The following is a 6,987-nucleotide window of genomic DNA, read 5'->3' as shown; positions in this document are numbered from 1 at the left end:
GAACATACCAAAAAACTAGTAGTGAAATTAAATTCGGAATAAAAAAACTATCCAAGTTATCCAAGCCACAGCGTCTGTATCATCTGATTCCAACAAAAACGACGGACACAGAGATGCGCGGAAGCAAAGAGGAGAAAGAAAGTACCTGATGTGTGGAGATTGTCACACTTGTATCTTCCCAGTGCAATCTCCAGAACCATTGCACGATCTTGTAGCCGACGCGTGGCTTTAGGAAAAAGCACGGATGACGTATGACACCGTCTGAGGATCTTCAGGAGTCCTTGGCTTTCCCCTTGGACAGCAGCACCTCGTTCTTGGGGCCGGCCCTCCTCTTTGAACTCTTTCAGGGTCTTGAAATACAGCCTCTGTTCTTCGAACAGTTCCAAGTACTGGTCGTTCAACTGGTCTCCTCTCATTTTGTCTTCTGCTTCATCTTTTCCTTCTACGATCTGTTCCATCTGACGTAAAACTGGTCCCGAGCAGCAGAGGAGGCCATGCCTTGTGAGAAGTTCTCATGAATCTAATTCAGCAGGCTAATTACTTTTTCCAGATAAACCTTTTTGTCATCCAGGGTATTATATAAAGCGAAAAACCGCCTGGTGTCTGTGCACTGCTGAAATCTGGTGGTAGAGTTCAGTAAATCTACTGTATCAGCTCGGCTCGGCTGGGCACTTCATCAGTCTTGCGAGGCAAAATTGCTCTTTCTTGATTTCTTCGAGCCTGTAGTATACGGATCTTGTAAAGCTTCCCTTTCTCCGTATTATGCTGTCTGTCCAGGTCTTCGTCGTGAGTCGTCTCAGGGGCTAAGGCACCACGCAGCTCTCCCCCGGAGAGGGTCTCTTCACCTCCGCCTGGCGCCCGCTTGGCCTTCAGTTTCCTGCTGCAGCCGGGCCATCTCCTCTCGACAACGTCCTTTAAACCCCTGTTCCTGACTTTTCAGATTTTCACTCGTGGCTCCAAGGGCTCTCAGGTTCTGCAGGATACTCAGATGGGCTTCGATTCGGCCCTCTCGGGGACTGCGTGCTCTTCGTCCCGTTTCTCGCTATAGCTGTCCAGCTCTGTCCGCGTTTCCTTCTCTCCCTGCCGTCTGGCTTGCAGGCTGCTATGACTTGCCTGCAGCTCTTTCGTAGTTTGGTCCTCTGCAGAATCCGCTTGTGCAAGGAAATGAATGACTTTCCGATGATGGAGTTGGGAGAGGCCTCATTTTTCTGGACTTTCTTCAGCTAGTAGCTCAGACTGCTTCTCCCCGTAATCAGACACAATCTTCTTATCTCGGCGGAGCAGACACCCACGATCTGGCCTACGGAGCTGGCGGTCAGACGGCTCCCCTCGTTGGCCACGGCAGTCATCTTAGTCTTCACCGACTGAACACGCTGCTCTTCAGCATCTTGAAGCTTGTCTTCCTCATGGGCATGAGCTTCTGCAGCCGAGAGCCCTGCAGGAGCGCCGTTTTATTGTCCCCAGCCTTCTGTTCCGCTCTGGCAGCTAAATCCGTATCTCCTGCCGTATTCCAAAAGCGTAGCACAGATTCGCGAGTCTTCATGCAGCAGCAACTAGCCTCCCTGCTGGCGTCTGTATTTCCAACGGGGCTTGTAAGCGTCCAAGAGGTCAACGACTGTCTCCATGGCCTTTACTTTTCTCTTGGTGAAGCCGTCATCCTCGAGGAGACTGCAAGTCTTCTGGGACTGGGATACCGAGTAGGCGCGGATGTGGCCACCCATCTCTTCCTTTTGTTTCTATAATGCGCTTCACCACCCACTGAACAACAGGAAGTAGGTTGATAAAATCCATCCCCTGGATCTGATGCGGCTCCAGCTGATGTAAACACTTCATTCCTGGCAGGACGGAAAGGATTTTTTCTGATAGAGCTGTTTTCTGACCTATGGTAGAGTTTTCCTGAAAAAGCAAATCAACATCCACGTCAAAGTTGCAGGTGGTGATGCACGAGGTCAGAAGGTGACAAGCCTTTAATTCTTGCCCCAAAACACCCGCCTGCAACCAAGAGCTCCTGAATTTCAGTCAGCTTGACATTTTGTTCATCTTTTCTTGTTTCTACCTCCGGGAGACCCTGGCCCTCGGGACCATTGGGGAACCCCAAGGAGCGCCACGCCGTGGCAGCCAAGCCCGCGGAGCATCCGAAGGAAGCTGTCTCCACCCCAAAGCTGCTACCGGGTGGAGTACCGGGCGGCGCGGCGGGCCGGGAGCGCAGCGGCCGGGCGATTACCCCCGCGCGAGGGCAGCCCCGGGCGAGGCCCCGACCCCCGCGGGCCCTGGAGCTGCAGTGCCGCACGCTGATCAAAAATTTTAATGCTTCTTCTCAGTTACGACTTTATGGAACAATTTAATTAGACTTAGGTTAAAAGATAAGCCTTGAAATCGAAAAGATTATTGAAGATTTACCTTCCCAGATGTATGTGCTTACACTTCTAGGGACAGATGAGACCCAAAGCCATAGATACATTCCAGGATTTGTAAAACAAGAAACACTTGTTTTATCTTTCCCAGGAGACACATTCCAAAAACTCAGGATTCTTCCCCTTCTCTTTCCCAAGAAAATTTGTTTCTTGTAGGAAGCAAAGCTAACTCTCCTGTCTTTGAAACGTGAGGGGACAATCTATTTAGCTCCTATATAAACTCCATATTTGGGGGGCTCCTTTCCTGCAGCACAGCACATACCTCCATAAGGCCTGTCCGTTCACTCTCTGCATCATCCCAGAAGGAGGAAGAATTGGGGAGAAAAGCAACAAATAAGGTTATTTCTGTAAGTAATAATAATCTGTTCCTGTCCCTGCAACTACTTTCAGGATAATACAAACAAATAGAATTGTTAAAAATTTATCACGCAGCCCTATCTTAAGTGTTTTACATGAACAGAGTCGTTTATTCCACATTACAAAACTATGAGTTAGGTCCTCCTATTTTTCCTATGTTAAAATGGGTCGCTGAGGCACAGAGATAATAAGTAACTTGCCCAAGGCCTCCTGAGTAAGTAACAGAGGCAGAATTTGAACCTAAACAATCTAGCTTCAGAGGCTGTGCTCTAAATTCTATGCCACGCTACCTCTAACCGTTCCTGACTCGCACTGAGCCAGTATTCGCTGTGTCTAGAAGGTTCTTGCTCAATGATACCCAACTTCTTCTTTTCACAGTTGAAAACAATTTTACAGATTGTCCCCAGCTTATGACAGTTCCTATTAAATTTGTACAACTTTATGATGGGGCGGAAGTGACATGCATTCAGTAGAAACCATACTTCAGATTTTGAATTTTGATCTTTTTCCAGGCAAGCCACACGTAGTGTGACCGTCTCTCGTGATGCTGGGCTGTGGCTGGGAGCCCCGTCTCCAATCAGCCACACCACCACGAGTGTAAACAGTTGATACACTTATAACTATCCTGTACCTGTTTGACCACTGTTTTTCACCTTCCATACAGTATTCAATAAATTGCATGAGGTATTCAACATTTTATTATCAAATAGGCTTTGTGTTAGATGATCTTGCCTGACTATCAGGTAATGTAAGTGTTCTGAGCATGTTTAAGTTAGGCTGGGCTAAGCTATGTTTGGTAGGTTAGATGTATTAAATGCATTTTTCACTTAGTGATATTTTCACCTTACAATGGATTTATCAGGACATGACCCCATCGTAAGCTGAGTAAGATCTGTATACGTTGTCTTTCTGCCTAGTGTTTGTGGGTCCCGGAAGGACACATGTAGCTGTTTAATGCTTAATATAAAGCACTCTCTTCTCAAGAGAATTCTGCCAATTTTGTTTTGAATGGGCTATATATATGCCATAAGTATGTATTGATGGCTATGAGCTAAGCTGATAAGTTAATTTAATAGTCCCCATTTCTACCACGTTTATTAAGATAAAATTGTCTCTCGTGTTTGATTAGCTTTAAGTATTTTTCATACAAAGTTTTAAACTTTCCCTCTCAGCTCCTCCTAGAGAAACTTCTGTGTATTTAAGTCATGGCACTGGCAGGAAACAGACAGGATAGCTGAAAAGAGTTTAATAAAACATGTATCTGCAAAGGAGTAGGCAGTGTTAGGAGAAACCTACAAAGGCTGGTGCAGCTCCCTAGTACCAGGACAATGAGGAGCTAATAGCACCCCTAGGTCTGAAGGACCAGGGAGGGTTACTAGAACCCCGAGGGAGAAGCTGTGGTTGTCACAGAGGGCTGCCCCCAGGAGTTGTGACCTACAGCAGAGGGATAAAACCAAATGATACAATCCAGCAAAAAAAAGCTGGAGGAATAAATACCCAAAACCCATTCTTCTTTCATGATCATATCTCCACGGGTGCCTCCTGTTAGCCAGACCTGACCTGAACCCAGAGAGGGAGGGATCCTTTGGTGTACTTCATAAAAGTCAGCCCCCCAGGACAAAAAGGACAGTGAAGAAAGAGGGAAAGTCAATCATGAAAAAGAAACAGGAAAAATATCAAGCACATCCTGGGATCAAAGAGACTTCACATGAACTCTTCTCTGTCTGTTCTTTGCAAAGGCAATTTCTCTTTAAGTAAGCAGTTTCTCACTCATTTCTCGTTCCTCATACATGTGGTAAAGGGCAAAGATGAACACAATTAAGGGCTTCTCTGCAATCAGCAGCCACAGCAAAGTTATCATGTGACTCGAGCCATGTGCCAAGGACAAGAAGCCCTGGCCACTGTGGAGATGTTGGTGGCATCAGAGGACACTGGCTGTGCAGGTGGAAATCCCAAAGATCCAACCAGGATCACAGGAACACAGCCCAAGGCCCCTGAGATGGAGCAACCGAATGAGATTTATAGAGAAACCGGACTCTTCCAGGCAAATCTTGCTCAACCAAGGTGAACATTAAGATTAAGCCTGAAAGATAGAGAAAATTAAAGTTTATTAAGCACAACTTCTGTCAGGTTTTACATGTATTATTTTATTGGAAGACACAAACTATGAAACTTCTATTTAAAGGATGGTTATTATTTACCTATTTTTAGCATCTCTGATAAAGGAAATTTGGTAAAAACTAATGGTGATAAGTAAAAAATGTTTTAGCAAGGACAGGTCTCCCAGCTTCCACACCTCTCCTGACACACCCACCCAAAAGTCAGTTCATTATCCATACAACAGCTGAAGTGATTCTTTTGCAGTATGAGCCAGATCACATTACTTTTCTGCTTAAAATTCTCCAATGCTTCCCTGTTTTATTTACAATAAAATCCAGACCTTACCCAGTCAACAAAGCCCTACCAGAATTTCCCAAACCATGCATCATGCTCGTTTGTGGGTCAGGAAATAAGGTTCCCCAGAAACACACAAGTGAGGTCACCCCTTATTTTCTTTGAGTCCAGATGACGCGTGCCCAGAGAGAAACTTCCTGACCACCACACAGAAAGGGGCGCCACCAACACTTTCATTCTTTTTCCTTACCTTACTTAGTTTCCCTCCGAAGCTTTTTTATCAAGTGAAATAGCACGAATTTATTTGTCTGTTTGTTTCATCTGTTACCTTACTGGAAAGTAAGTCTACGAGAACTAAGACGTTACCGTGTCTACTACTGTACCCCATGCTTGGAACAATAGGGGCTCAAAAATTTGTTGATGATGAGGGGATAGATGGAGAGAGGGATGAGGTTTGAGGAAGCAATATGCTAAGAGGATCCTAGAGTTAACAGAGGACCCGGCTTCCTTCTGAAGGAATCACCTTGCCTCTCACCTCCCCCTGCTGTACAGCTCCCTACCCAACCTCAAACACACACCGATATCACATACCTCTGTTGCTGCCACCTTCAGGACGCTGCCTACTGTTAACAGCACCCTGAGAGGGGAGGCTCCAGCCAGGGGGCAGTGTGGAGAGGAGTGTGGAGCGAGTCCTTGTGTGATTGTCTGCTCTGACTTGCCTAGATGGGTGCCGGGACTGGCTACACACTTAGCACCCCACTTTAAAGGCTGTAGCACAGCTTCACTGTGCTCAGCAAGAACCCCCAGCTATCTCAGATCCTTGGCACCAACCCTCATCTCTTAAATTATCTCAGACTCTTATTTCAGCCTGCCTCACTCACAAATCCAACCTTATTCCAAATGTTTTTCCTTCAGAAATCCCAGTCAATTATACCGATTAAGTATGAGGTGACTTTTAATAACTCAACAACCAGAAAACAATTAATTTCATAGTATATACAATTTGTTTTAAGTCTTAAGAAAGAAAAAAATGTTTATTTCTTAAAGCAACCATACAGCATTGGTTATTAACAAGACATTACATCAAAACCAATTGTCTTCAAAATGAATGAGTTGGTCCACTCCATTTACAAGTGTGCTGGCCCTTGTGATCGAGGACCCTCTACCCCCAGGTTTTGCTTCCCCATCACCCCAGACTGCCGTCCTTGGGATCCTGGTCCTTAAATGAAGGAGGCAATGACCACCATTCCCCAGACTGCGCAGCTGAGGAGTAACACCGGAAGGCCGACGGAGGATTAGCCCAGAGCACGCTGACTGGAGGCCCAGCAGCTCCACAGAGTTCTGAAGAATAAGAAGGCATACTTGGAAAAGGCAAGGACTTACTTATTCATTCATTCAACAGATATTTCTCTGCCAGATATTAATGGCGTAACATATGTCAGTCATAGCTGTAAGCCCTGGGGATGCAACACAAGCAAGACACACAAGGGACCTGCCCTAATGAGCTTAAGTGGGAGGATAAGGAAGTGAATAAGGAAACAATAATAAAATTGAATCCTGTTGGAGAATGATAAGCCCATGCATAAAATAAAATGAAGTAAGGAGGCAGAGAGTGAATGAGCACGTGGGCACGGGGCGGGTGGGGCGGGAAGTGCTTTAGCAGAGGAGGTCACGGAAGGCCCCTGAGTCGTGACAGCTGAGCTGAGTGACGACAAGGAGCCAACCGGGCAAAGATCTGAGGAAGAAATGTCCTGGCAACAGGAACAGCAAGTGCAAAGGCTGTGAAGTAGGAACCAGCTTCAGTGTTTGAGAGAAAGGAAAA

The 6,987-nt window shown here is 46.0% G+C and overlaps 1 pseudogene; it reads right to left on the bottom strand.

Annotated features, from left to right (window-relative positions):
• Positions 1-271: 271 nt before the first annotated feature.
• Positions 272-6,525, bottom strand: LOC105093632 (coiled-coil domain-containing protein 93-like; annotated as a pseudogene).
• Between the last annotated feature and the right edge of the window lie 462 nt (positions 6,526-6,987).

Source organism: Camelus dromedarius, chromosome 6 (assembly GCF_036321535.1).
Source record: "Camelus dromedarius isolate mCamDro1 chromosome 6, mCamDro1.pat, whole genome shotgun sequence".
Classification (NCBI taxonomy): Eukaryota; Metazoa; Chordata; class Mammalia; order Artiodactyla; family Camelidae; genus Camelus; species Camelus dromedarius.
Note: the sequence above shows the minus strand (reverse complement) of the source record. Positions and strands in the feature narration are given on the sequence as shown.